This window comes from Labrus bergylta, chromosome 9, assembly GCF_963930695.1.
Source record: "Labrus bergylta chromosome 9, fLabBer1.1, whole genome shotgun sequence".
NCBI classification, from domain to species: Eukaryota; Metazoa; Chordata; class Actinopteri; order Labriformes; family Labridae; genus Labrus; species Labrus bergylta.
In genome coordinates, this window is record NC_089203.1 from 17,437,615 (window position 1) to 17,451,348 (window position 13,734).

At 40.3% G+C, this 13,734-nt stretch overlaps 2 protein-coding genes across 7 annotated transcripts in view; one reads left to right on the forward strand and one right to left on the reverse strand.

The window, feature by feature from the left end:
• Positions 1-13,734, reverse strand: part of macrod1 (mono-ADP ribosylhydrolase 1) — a 111,379-nt gene that overhangs the window by 57,708 nt on the left and 39,937 nt on the right. The window lies entirely within an intron of this gene.
• The window catches only part of flrt1b (fibronectin leucine rich transmembrane protein 1b), a 33,637-nt gene that overhangs the window by 2,151 nt on the left and 17,752 nt on the right, over positions 1-13,734 (forward strand). Inside the window, exon 1 of one of the 3 annotated variants that reach the window (XM_065958754.1) lies at positions 3,090-3,247. The exons of 1 other annotated variant lie outside the window; for it this stretch is intronic. The gene's annotated coding sequence lies outside the window, so the exon portion shown is untranslated. Of the gene's footprint in view, positions 1-3,089; positions 3,248-3,495; positions 3,632-13,734 lie in introns of those variants that run through there. One more of the 3 variants, XM_020635759.3, reaches the window with a different exon arrangement.

Sequence of the window (13,734 nt, forward strand, 5' to 3'; positions counted from 1 at the left end):
GATGTAACAATATGTTCCTCCAATCCAAACCCTTTTAGAACTTCAGCTCTTTCAACAGAAGGTTTTTTTTTTAAGTGAAATTAGTTTTCTCCTCTCAGTGAAGATTGTACCATCTCTTCAAACCACAGGTGGATAATTCCATTTAGACGAATAATACTCTTTCCTTTTTTTGATGACCAATATTAGATATTGGCGAGGCCATGCAAATAATAATCACCACATTTAATTAGTAATTATTACATTTTACACATACTGCAGAGACTTCTTATCTCAAATGAACACTTTTGACACCTCTGGTCCATCCTCATCTTAGTAAGTAACTTATTTATGTCACAATACAAAACAGTGGCACAGTGGAAGCTGATTTACATTGTTGTGTATCTAAAAAAGAAAAAGGACAAAAATACGTTTGAAAGGTTGTTTCTAGCGGTACAAAAAAGTTGTGATGAAACACATTAAAAAGCGATGATGTAACAAACTTTCAGTCTCAGCTGACCAGACATCTTACAGGTTAGCTTTTACAACAAGAGATGAAATAATTGACGAAGGAATTATCCGCTTCAATTTCTGTGAAGACACAGAACGTTTAGAATATGACCAACCAACGAGACCACATTGCAAACATGTGACAGAGACTTGGTTTTGGCTTACTGTGATAAAAAGTTAAATATGTTGTGTTTGATAAGAACAGAACATGTAACATACAATCCACAGTGCAAAAGCAGCTTTAAAAAATGGAACTGAATGGTAAAACATTTTCAACAACTTTGTTTGATGCAGCACTCTAATGAAGTACAAAACAAAGTTAAATCAATATATGATGAGCTGTGTGTGTCTTGTTAAATATAATATAGTATTATTACAAGGTTGTGCCCAAACAAACACACGTATTCATCACTCATCTGTGCCAGCAGATTATTTTTTATTTTCACTTATTTGTTGCATACACTTTAAGTATGATTTTTTCTTAGAGGGAATGAGAAGTTAACATGCTTTAACCCACTTTACTCAAGACAATAATTGCTGCACAGGGCTATTACACTGATACTATGAGGAATAACTAGACCATAAATTACAGTAATTTACAGCAGGCGCACTAATAGCTCCTGCAGGAATAGGAACTGCTACTTTTCATTAAGGAAACTGTTAAACTAAATGATAAAAAATACCAAATTGATTTTAAAAAGATCCTTCAATTAAAACAGAATGCAATTAAAATCACTATTTGTTTATGTATGACACGGGAATAAAATAATGAGATAATATAATTCAATAGAAGACTGTATTATATAAAGTAGATGACTGAACACTTCACTGATACAGTCCTAACTAAACTTGTGTGAAAACATTTATTGCAAAAATACTGGACTGCACTGGATTCTATTGTGTAGATAATCTTGTTTGATTGTTTTCAAGTTATTAGAACATTATACAAACTGTTATCCTCAGCAAGGTGTCAATTAAGCAAGTAGTAATAAGTGAGTAAAAATAAGCTTATCCCTGATATATTGGTAAGAATGTTCTGAATATTTGAGATCATGTACAGAGAACACTGACAGTCAGTCTGTGAAACTCAACCCTTTTTTTCAAAAGCATTTTGAGTGATGGGTTTATCCATTTAACATATGTGGTCCTTGAATTTTGCTTGACTCTCATACAGTGCGCCTTCTGTCAGAAGCAGATTGACAGAATCTGTTCATGCCAGGATTAAGTTTCTAGTTTCTAAAGTTATTTGGTGTTATTCTAAGTTTGACTTTGGCCGACTATTGAAGTCCCTTGGTTTGAATCAAATTAATTCCTGGGAGGCAATCTCTGGAATCTCTGCAGGTACACTTAGAGCAGGGGCCCCATGGGAGCCACACGAGCTCTATACGGATTATTATGTTTTGTGTGTGTGTGTGTGTGTGTGTGTGTGTGTGTGTGTGTGTGTGTGTGTGTGTGTGTGTGTTTGGATGGAGTCAGGGTGTGTCAGTGTTATATACCAAGGTCTGAAGAGAGCATGTTCTGCCAGTGAAGCTACTTTTAATAATGCTGTGTGTGCAGCACCTAAAGGGCTAAGCAGCGGTAACTCTTCTGTGAGAGAACTGCCCAAAGGTAATAAATGCAAATTAATTGTGAGGTATGCCTCTTAGGCAAATAAAAATCATTGGTCACAGAGTCTGAATTAGTGTTGACTCTCAGGCAGAAGCAAAGAACAGACTCTGTACACATGTAGGAGTGCAGGCACATTTTCTTTCACTTCAAAGTCCTGATACAGTGTTATACAGGCTGAATATTTAACCACGTTTAGGAAATATTTATCCAATAAGCGGATTCTACAGTGTGAATACAACCACATTTTTTTCCCAGCTCATTCCACAAATGTGGAGTCAGGTAAGAACAACTCCCTCCTCCTCTTAGTGAGGTATCAGCATTTGGCCATTATTTGTCAATAGCCAAAGTTTTAATTACAACTCAAACTGATTCTGACATACAGAAACAAGCTTCTCCTCTTAAAGAGAATTTCCTCTTTCCCCCTTGAATTGAAATCTGCTCATTTTCCATCTGAAGGGCCCCCCCAAAACTGATTGATGTAGACAGGCCAAAGAGAGCACCACCAGTCTCTAGTGCTTTGTGTATTTGCGCGTGTGTCTATGAGCGGGAGTGTTCACCTGTCAGTCTAAGGCTTGGTGAGTTGTTGGTAATTGTTGGACCGTGGCGACCTGCTGAACCCCTGTAACGGAGCCCTGAGAGCCACTGTAAAGAGTCGTCCCCCCCACCCCACCCCCCCTCTTCCTCACAAAAAAATAAAATAAGCTACACAAAACACACGCGCACACACGCACACACGCGTACACACAATTACACACAGACAGAACACAGCCCGCGCGCAGCCTCAGCGCGAGATGAAGAGGAGGAGGAGGAGGAGGAGGCGAACGTGCGCTGGAGGCGACACCTGTCAAGCCGTTACTAAACACAGTTTCTTTATTTTAAAAAGACTGGGGCGCCCTGAAGACTTTGGGGGAATAAACCGAGTGGAAATAGAGATTAGTCGCACCTATCGCAGCTGCTTTAGCGCACAGGGAGAGAGGAAATAGCCTTTTGAGAAGAGGATTAAAAAAAGAAAAAGAAAAGCTTGGCCGTTATGATAAAGCCGCTCCTGGAGTTCAAGACGCGAAGTTGACGCAGGTTAGAAGGACGCTACAGACAGCGAGAACCGCGAGAGAAAATACGATGGAGAGAAATAGGCTACGTGACTTCAACCGAGGTTAGTCTCTCTCCCACTCTCTCTCTCTCTCTCTCCCACTCTCTCTCTCTCTCTCTCCCTCTCTTTCTCTCTCTCCCTCATTCACACACACACACACACAAACACACGCGCACACACTACAAGCACATTAACCCACAGTAGAGAGCCCAGAGTGAAACAACAGGGTGGGAGATAACTATTGCACATCGCGGAGCTCTGGCGCGGGCAGACCGAGCATCCTCCCCGGTCCCCCCCCCTTCGTCCCTCCGCGGTGCCTTACCCGTTACAGGCTGCTCACCGGGACTTAGCGCATCCCACTACGTTATCTGTCAAGTTTAGAGGATTTGACAAGGATGCCTTGAGGAAAAGCGCGCTGGGGGGAGAGAGAGAAAATGGAAAACCAAGGTATGATGCTCTCGGTTTATGCATTTTTAAGAGGAGACGGTTTATGGAGGTTAGGCTGAGGTACTGTCATGCTCTTATTTTGAAGGTTTTTTTTTTTTAAAGCAGCTCGTGTTTAATAATGTGTGTGCTTGTTTATATAGCCTATATGGATGTGTGTTAATGTGTGCATCTACCTGCTGGACCAGAAAAAAGAAAAAAAAGTGAGAGATTTAAACAGCAGGGCTTCAGAGAGTTGCAGGCAGAGGGAGATTAAAGTGAGAGATTATACTTTGTAAAGAGACTGAATTCCCTCTTGCATGATTTCTCTCATCTCTCCTATCGCTCTTTCTGCTCCCTCCCTGCATCCCTCACGAGAGCAGCAGTGTGTTTTTCATGTGTGTATAATTGCATGTGGCCCTTTTGTACTTCTGTGTGTTTGTTTGTGTGTTTGCATTCGTCAGAAAGGCAGGGCCTGTCTCCCAGTAGGCATGCCCTTTTTACAAGACAACGTCTGCACCCACCTCATCACACACACACACACATAGACACACACAGACACAGACACACACACAGACACACACAGACACACACACACACACACACACACACACAGGGGCCTATCAACAAGACTACAAAAACACAAACAAAATTGCGTCATACAACTCATTTGAGCAGAGCTGCCTAAGACCTCTTGCTGGATGTAAACACACACACACACACACACACACACGCGCGCGCACACACAAAAACATACAGTCACAGCCACATAGTTATATAGCCACGAGCACAGGATTAGCAGTCATACGGGGCCATATTGAGACAGCAGATTACAACGAGATTCTCAGGGCCAAAGCAGTACAGAACATAGGATTAAAGAAGAAAAGCAGAGATAGATAGATGGAGGGAGTGATGGATGGATGGAAAACAAGTGAGGAGAGTGAGGGGCAAACAGAAGGGCTCGAGAGAAAAAGAGAGTAGCATAGAACATCAGGTTAAAGTGTAATGTCCTACAGAGAGAGAAAAAGACAGAAAGAGAAAGGAAGAGAGAGAGCGAGAGAGAGAGAGAATACAGGGCAAGTCATGCAGTTGGAGGGAACGGCACATTGGCAGAATGTGGAGAGAATAAAGAAAAGGAGAAGGCTGCAGACACTGTTTCTCTATCGCCTCCCTTTTGATCTCCTCTTATTCACCCATCCAACAGCGGGCGAGAAGCACTGCTTATATAACTCTGCATTTGAAACACATTAAACCCATAGAAGGAATTGATGGAGAAAAACAAAAAAATTGAGGCATTTTACAGATTGCTAAATAACCAAACAAAATTAGATAATGAAATGTGTTCACAGAGGCATTTGCACTGTCGCCTCTGATACAGAATTGCCGTTACTTCATTTCCTGAAAATAGTAACAGGTGTCATTTATTACAAGGGCCTTGCTTAACCCTGAAAACATGTTAAAAACACTCTCCTGACCGAGCCTCTGTTGGGTTTTAAACACCACATGTGTAAAGACCAATTAGAGTCAATGTATTCAGCACATGTCAGATCTGAACATCTCTGCAGACCAGAGGTGTGTGGTCCTTAATTGAACTCGCAGAATAATTTCTGAAGCAGCCTTCAGTCTATATGTTTAAATATTGCTGAGCGGTGTGATCAGGTTGCTGCTGCCAATATGAGGTCACTATCAGACTAATGAAAGGTCTTATTGAGAATAACCATAGAATTACAATATGATCCTGAATGCCTGCCTTTTAAAAACAAAACATTAGTATTAGCTCGTCAATAGAGAGTAATCCTTTTAAGCAATAGCTCGAATTTTAATAGGCTATAAAGGGACTGGACTAATACTTGATATAGACTTTGTGATGCTGTTAAAGAGAACATGATTGACCTTTAATTTTACAACTTGTTTGATGCCAGACATCCTTTTGATGGTTAAACCTGCAGCTTATTTTTTCGGCCACTTAGGTGCAACGCAACAAACTGGAAACTTATCTGAAAAAAATCGATTCACTAAAGTAAAATTTGTTAAAAAATTCTGGGATCAGTAATTATGATGTTTTGTTTCTGCCTTGTTTTCTTAAAGCCAAGAGTCTTCCCGGTTATTAATAAAGCTACAACTCTGTGTCATTCCCCATTAGTCTCTCTGAATGAACCAGCTAATACATTAAGAAACATTTATTAATGAGGAAATGAGCCATTTGTTGTTTCATCTTAACCTAAAGAAAAAAAAAAACATGATGCGTGGTTGTCATAAGTGTATGTGTTCAGTTTCAAATGTCTCACCTCCTGGAGTAAGATAGCTAATTAGCTTCTGAGCTTAATGACAGGGAGAACTGGTATAAGTGGGCTAGCAGGGCTAAGCATTCACTTTCTCATACAATAAGGATGAGAGATTCATTCTTAAAATATTTCACAACAAAAGGTTTTACATTTTGGTGGAACCTAGAGTAGTAACCAAACCTAAGAGTTGCAAGAAAAATGTACAATATCTCTAAATGGGCTTTATTTATTTTTTTACAGCCCCAAGCACTGTGGCATCCTCATCCATTCACTTCTGCAGTAACAGTTGTCATGACATGCCCACTCGATTTGCTGATCATTTATGATAAATTCATTCAGCCCACAGGTCACAAACCTTTGACCAATGTCACAACTGTATTGTTACAGGCTGTGGAGATGATAAGACATCCTTGTCCATCTGTAAGAAATGATACCACCCCGACCCCCCCAGGTAAAAAAAACAAAACAAGTGCCCATAAAATGATCATTAAAGAGAAAGTAAAATTGTGGAAAAAGATTGATGAGAAAAAAAATAGATGAGAAAAAGCAAAGACGGACTAACTGAGGTAATGTGCATTGTTTTTGGAAATACTTCTAATGATCATCTACTCTCTCCTTTTGTATGATATGACTTTTAACTTTTACAAGGAAAAGAAAACCCCCCCAAAAAAAGAAATCATAATATTTCAGAATCAAGCAAAACTAATTAAATCTGCATCCAAGATTCTTGGTTAAATTAAATTAGCACAAAAGTATATCGTCCCAGGAAAAATATCCGACTCTGTTGCTTCTAAAATCCTCATTTGATAAAAGTTACATGCCTGATATCCAAAACAATTAGCTAAAAGACATGTAAATGCTCTATAGAGCTGAGATGAAAGACTGTTGTGGAATGATCTTCTTTTGATTGGTCACTAAAACACTTGCATCACAATTAGTCATTTGGTACATCGTTAATTTAGCAAGACATTTCTTCAACCTATAGCTCAAGTTTGATAAACTAAAGAGGAAAAGTCTCCCATACCTTCGAGAAAGCCTTCGGTATGACCTGAGGCTCAGGGGTTAAAAATATACCCCCAGAATTCTTTAGTGAGGGGATGTTTCCCTGGTGGTGGTTTGTCCTGCTTAACAGCGAGTGATTGCGTGTAGTGGTGAGCATCGTTCAAGGCTGTAGGTCAGTGCCCTGTGGCAGAACAGCAGGTGTCAGGAGGAAGATATGACCCTCTGTGCTTCATGTATCTGAGCAGAATGTCTGCTGTCCTTAGGCTATTTTGACCTTAAAAATATGTCTACCTGAATAACTCTTGATTCTGTTCAATTTATTAATTCATTATTGAAAAATATCTTACCTCAATTGACTCCATAAATCTAAAGCCTATCACTGTTAAAAACGTAGGCAACGCTTAAAAAATCTCTTCCAAAGTGTGTCCTCAGCTTTGTTTTCATGCCTACAGTCAGGGCATTCAGCATTAATGTTTAACAGGAAAAAATAAATTATTCAACAGTACGAAACCAGGACTTGACTGATACTAAGCATATCGATGCTTGTCGACTTTGGCAGGCTGTTAACATTTCCTTTAATTAATGATTCAATATTGAAATTGGTAACCATCCAAATCAATATACTACTGTAACAAATGGATGGTGTCCATGCAGACCTTCACTGGCTTTATGCCATTTCTCTACTGTTTTTTTTTTTTCAAGAAATCATGTGCTTGGTGTGGAAGGTAAACAGTTAGATCCACTGACCAGTCAGATGTATTGAACCACATCAGATTAGGTTTTATTGATCAGCAAGAAAGGAAATTGTCTTGTCATCCTAATGGTCTTGGCATTCATCAGAAAACAAATGGAGAGTATATACTATAGTATACAGAAGCCAATAAGTGACACACAAATATTTTTATTAAGTATTTGTGAGGTGTTTGGGAAGATAGTCTGTGGTTTAAAAAGAAGCTGTAATTCCATTTGTGGTCGAAAACCCCCACAAGAATAGGGGTAGGAGTACTTCTTATTTACAATATATGGGTCACCAAATATAGATGTGTATTATTGTTCCCAGCACCGCACCCGATTTAAGCCTGTGTGTGGGAAACACTGCTCTTGTAGTCAGATTTAGAGTCTAACACACCAACAAACCAATTACATAAACCCAGTCCTGAACAGTTTGATAGAGGCAAGACAGCACCTGGATGGCTAAAGACCACGGTACATTTCTTATCCATAATAAGTTATAAAGAAACACAAAGCTTGTCTAGGTGTTAACAATCAAACTGACAATGATTGAATTTTAAGTGAGTGAAGAACTCCAATCTCCCAAAAATGTAATTAAAAAACATAAGGAATAATCCGAAAAGCATAACAGGGAGGATGGCTTCATGGTATAGACCCCATTCACATCTGGAATCTAAATATGATCTGTTTCCAGATGACATTCAATCCATCGATCTATTACCCCTGGTGTAAACTGATTCCAATCACATTTTGACTGGAGAGGACCAGCTGTCTTTTGTCACTTGTTGTAGCTTTCCTGAGCTGAGTAACCAACTCCATTGACGATGTCTCTCTCCCAACAAATAATAGTCCACTCACATCGTCAGAAAGAGGGGCGAGTCAAAATTACACTGTTGTTAAAAAAATAATAGATAAACAGGTCTACACCATCTAGAACATTTTTGCTTTTACAGTACAAGTGTTTAAACCAAAAAGTATAAAAAACGCTAGGCAGAAATAAAACAAGTAAACACGAATTAGTTCCATAAGTGGAGTATTGTGTGCCTTCTTAATGAAGGGTGGGAAGTCGCCCTTCCTAACAAATGGTAGGGGAAACACTGCATTATCATAACTAACTAACCCTTACACAAAGACATAAGATGAATCGCTGTGGAGATTTTCAGCGATGAAGTGAAATCCGTTTTCGCTTTAAGTTTTTGTTTAGGAAGGCAAATAAACCTCTGAGATTAACAAAGAACATAAGAAGACAAACCCGTGTATTTAGACATCACATTTAAAATGTATTCTATGTAGGCTCAGTTATTGCATTAGTTTGTGCCTTATGCAATCCATTGTAGGAGGCAGAATGGCTTTGAGACAAACTGTGCTTTTATATAATTGAGGTTATGCCGTGTTTTGGCTGAGACTGTCCTGAAAAGACATAATAAATAGGATCCCCAGAAAAACCTGGAACAGATATATCCCACAGCAGATGCCAGATAAGAACATTAGAGAGATGCATTACACAAGGGAAGGGTTTAACAATTTAGGAAGCTTTCTGACACAGACACACAGGCACACATGCGCACGCACACACACACGCACACGCACACAAACAAAATGAGCTAGCATTAGGCTGTGTTATATTGCATTATGGCTTTGAGTCTGAGCGAGTGTGCGAGTGTGCGAGCGTGCGTGTGCATGTGTGCGTGTGTGTTTTAGTCCATTTGATGGAGCAGAGGTAGAGTGTGGGAGACACAGGCAGGTCAGAGAGAGTGGGAGTCACACAGAGAGGAGTTTCAGAGATGAGCTTTTGTTTGAGCAGTATGGATGACTTCAGAGTGCCTGCTCTGTTTCTTTACCTTTCTTTATAGCAGCTACAACACCTCCAGAAATACAGACTTTGACTACAGCCTTTGATTAAATAGTGCAGGTCAAAATGAGTTGAATAACTTTACAAAATAACTGTGTTTTATTAGGTCGATGTTGAGATTATTGGTCCTCGAGCCATAACTGTCTGGAGAGATTACAGTTATCACTTTTAGAAAAACAACAGATACAGTTCACACTAAACCTCACACTTATTACAAATACACAAACGGGCTTCTTTTAAGCTGTAATACCACATATTAATGATAGCTAACGACAAACTATCTGACAGTATCAACGACAGCTTATATTTCTTGACACATTGTAATTATCGTGGAATGTATGCCAAAAATAAATACAGAAAGAAAAAGTTTGCAAAGCAAATAAAAAGAGGGGAAAGGAAAGACTAAAGATGTGATCACCTGGCCGAGGACTTCATTTGATGCATAGAGTGGTTTCCTTTTGATCCTTGTTGGATCAAAGAAAGAGAGAGCTAATGGAGAGGGGCAGCTTTTAAAGTATTGATGAATAAATCAAGCACCTATGGCCCAGAGTAACTGATTCTTTTAGGAATACAGAGCAGTTCAACTTGTCATTTCTGAACCTGTTTTTTTATTTTTCATGTTTTTATTATTTTTTTTCCTTCCTGGTGTATTTGCTTTTAATCTTTTCAGAAAGGATGAGCAAATATTTCTCAAGATTTTATATTTCAGTTAAAGGGCCGCATGGTGGTGCAGTGGTTTTCTCACAGGTTTCTGGTTCGAATCCCCGTATATGTCAGCCCTGTGATTGACTGGCAAACAGCTGGGATCAGCTCCAGCCTCTAGCGACAGGAACAGGGAAAGCGGTATAGATAATGGATGGATGCAGTTACAAGATATTTACTGAGGATTTGTGAAAGACTGTATTTAAAATTTTAAAAAAGTAGAATAAAAAATATCAAATTGTTGAAATTTTTCAATATGCCCCATAATGAAGCACATGTTTAATGGAAGCAGCCTGCCACAAGCTCATTGTCTACACTTTCCGATTTTGTGTCAGTTGCACTGCAGTTCACATCCATTGCAGCACTCTGAGTTTTGCCTGCAGCCAACATTAATGTTGCAGTGACATGCGGTGCATAAAATTAATTTGGAACTTTTATTTTTAAGAAGCTCAATTTTAGATTTTGGTGCTTTGCATCAACAGAGTTGTCCTGACCTGCTTTTAAAGGTGGGTGTCCAATATTACTGTGCCTATTTTAAAGCTTCTATGCAGGCTAGTTTCTATTTTCAGCTTACAGTATGTTTCTTTGTACTGCTCCACAGCACTTTTTTTCCTTCCACATTTCAGTCTGCTAGATGTTGGAGGGAACTGACATCAGCTGTCTTGTTTTTGTAGTTCCCTGAACATCTTAGTGTGTGCTCAAATGTCTTCACAGGAACTTAACCACTTTGCAGAGGAAAGTGACAAATAAAAAATCAATCAACTTCATAAACCTCATACACTCACACCATGTTTAGACCAAACTCCACAGCAACTGTACTCCCATCTAATACCTGCACAGGAATCAAAAGTTGGACCCACGACAAATGTCTCGGGAGATTCATTTTTTAAATTACCACCAACTAACATGGCAACAGAGAGGAAAATCACATTAAGCATGCTATTCATGAAAATAAAATAATGAAACAAACATGTATGTAAGTGATTCACCAAGCTATGTTAGGTGTGAGATAAGATGTAGCTTGACTTTATGGGCGACTGGCATGTTTATGGGTACCTGATTTGATGACTTCTGATAGAGCCTTCAGGAATGCAGGGATCATGCTTGTAGATTAGCTTTGATAATTACTTTACGGCCTTTTTCTGCAGTGTGCTCATTGTCATCTTCTAATGAGGAACAAAGGTAAATACAGCTAAATACTGAGCGACTGCTGACGCACAGACTGGCAGGAGTTGGGTCACTCACTTTCTTCAGAAGATGCACATTTCACTTCACCAGTTTAAAAAAAGTTTAGCTCCCGTGAAGTATTTTTTAGCCTCCAGAGATGATAATGAAATAGAGAGTGACGGGAAACAATAGAGAAAGGGAGAGATAAAGTGTTGGCGCGTGAGCTTGTCAGCTGGACTCCGACCTCCAGTGCTACGCCTGAGCCTGCCACCAGGAGGCCACGCGTTGTTCACTGCTTATTAGATTTAAAATGACTTGTTTCGTCTGTCATCACAACGCAAACACACACACACACACACACACACACACACACACACACACACACACACACACACACACACACACACACACACACACACACACACACACACACACACACACACACACACACACACACACACACACACACACTCTCTCTCTCTCTCTCTCTCTCTCTAAACACAAAAAGCTTCCAGGGATTCTGCTCCAACGGCACAAGTGCCAAGTTCAACCTAGCGAGAGTTATTGTGACCTATCTCGAGTGCCGTTTGGTGGACTGTTAGGTGGGTGGATGTGTGTTTTTTAGTGTGTGTATTAGTGTGTCTGAGGGTGGCCGACCCGTAAATTGCCTGTCTGCAGATACTTCCTGTGCGTACCTCTTCTGAGCCCATAGACGGAGAGAGCGTGCGAATGCTTTGAGCTGGAAAAACCCTCAATCATATTTAATGGGATTATTTATCCACATACTGTCATGAGACGACGCGTATGCATGCTGGGGTGTGTGTGTTGAAATGTGTGTTTTGCTGAGAGATGGGGTATATCAGAACATCTTTTGGCACGTAACATTGCAGGCAGATGGGTGTGTAGGTTTTTTTTTATGCAGATATATTTAATGCATTCCTCCTGTTGTGCAGATAGAGAACAGTGTTAGACGGAAATAGCAGGCCAAAGTTAAAGCTGTTTATGTTCCACTCAGACATTTGCCAAGTCACATTGTTCGCTCTTGTCTCACCGCGACTACTCAATATGTTTTTGTAAATATTATATCTTTATCGCAGATGGCTAGGCAGAGAAATCCTTCCAGCACAGCGTGGGAGGATTTTTACTCACAGCTTCAGGGGTGTCAGTCGGTAAGGCCTGCAATGAAACCGACCTCACCCTGTCTTAAAGAGCTGCCAACCCAGCTAAAAGCTTTTATCTGTGAGGGTTTCCCTGAAAACGCACTGTCCTGTGCTCTAATGCTGCAGCAGAAGGCTTTTACTGTCAGATTTACACGCCAAGAAAACAGTTTTTATGCCTTAAACTGGTCAACTTCTTATTAAAGCCGTGAATTTTCACCGGTAAAATATGACCACTCATCATTAAACTGGCATGTTTGTTTAACCTTAATTGGAGACGCGGCGAGTGGGTGAAGAAGCCAGACTCGCAGTGCGGTGTGAATATTGTCAGCACCCAAAGCCGCAGCCCTCAGAGAGCCCCCAGAGAGATGATACACTTTATTTACCACTTATGCATGGAAATCTGCATGCTGTCTCTGTAGCCCACAGTGTGAGGTCTGACTGCTTTAATTATTAGCTGCTGTGTTATAATGAAGCCAGCAGCATTTTTTATTATTCGTAACATATTTATGCAAAACACCGTCACTCTGGGAGTGAGTGTTTGTCTCTCCCTGGGTGTGTGTCCACTCATTTCTGCCTCCCTCACCCCTTGTATCTTCTTTTCTAACAACTTCCCATCTCTCCCTCTAACCTCAACTGCTGTGCTGCCTTGACACCTCCTCTCCTCCGATCTTTTATCAGTGCTCTTCCAACCCTCCTCCTCCTCCTCCTCCTCCTCTTCTCCTCTCTCAAAGTCCTGTTTGCGCCCTCCTCTGCTCTTCATTCCTCTCTTTGGAATGTTGGCTTCCTCCAGGGCAAAAAAAACCCTCTACAGCTCACTTTGTCTCCCTGTCCGCCTCCATCTATGCTCCCCTCCTTCCATCCGTCTTCTTTATCCTCACTCTTTCGCTCCTTTTCACAATACAATAGGGTTTCAGGACCCATCCATTGAAAATTCCCATTTGCACTGCTTGCCTCTCAGGGGCTTGCTCTCATCTTATCACCGTTGGAGTTTTGTCCCGGCTACACTGCTCAGAAGAAGCAGGGGGAGGTGATGAGCGAGAAGGAAACTAACTGCAGAGAGGAATATTGTAAAAGGCAAACAAACAGCGAGGAGATATTTCATGTAAAATGTCTGTGATTTGCTGGCTTTGACAATAATTGCTCCAACACTAGAAGTGAACTGAGATTAACTGAACCTACGTATGTAAGGAAGATATTTGCAAAATACTACCAGAAAAATAACCTATA